We start from the raw sequence: 362 nt of genomic DNA, 5'->3' as shown, positions 1-362 counted from the left end.
ACATAAAAATTAAAACTGCCCTAAATCAATTAGAAAAGTAACAAAAAATACATATAGAAAAACTTTTGATGAGTACAGGCTTTAATTATCATGAATTTCAAAATAACTAATAATTATTCTCTTTACCGGCAATTATAAAACTCGTATGCCAGAGACAGCGTTGATAGTTCAGCAGCAGCCGCATCCTCTGATATCCTCTAAAGTCTAGACTTTTTAAAACGCTGTGTGAGGAAATGGGTGCCGAACACACTGCTCTGTTGTTTTTTAGTGATGCTCGATGGCTTTCAAGAGGCAAGGTATTAAAGAGAATGTTTAAGCTGAGGCATGAGGTGTTCTGTTTTTTAAATCGGGAAAATCACTCA

The 362-nt window shown here is 35.1% G+C and overlaps 1 protein-coding gene across 3 annotated transcripts in view; it reads right to left on the bottom strand.

The window, feature by feature from the left end:
* LOC111871788 (UDP-N-acetylglucosamine--peptide N-acetylglucosaminyltransferase 110 kDa subunit) overlaps window positions 1-362 on the bottom strand; it is a 163,298-nt gene that overhangs the window by 6,881 nt on the left and 156,055 nt on the right. The window lies entirely within an intron of this gene.

Source organism: Cryptotermes secundus, unplaced genomic scaffold, assembly GCF_002891405.2.
Source record: "Cryptotermes secundus unplaced genomic scaffold, Csec_1.0 scaffold846, whole genome shotgun sequence".
Classification (NCBI taxonomy): domain Eukaryota; kingdom Metazoa; phylum Arthropoda; class Insecta; order Blattodea; family Kalotermitidae; genus Cryptotermes; species Cryptotermes secundus.
Note: the sequence above shows the minus strand (reverse complement) of the source record. Positions and strands in the feature narration are given on the sequence as shown.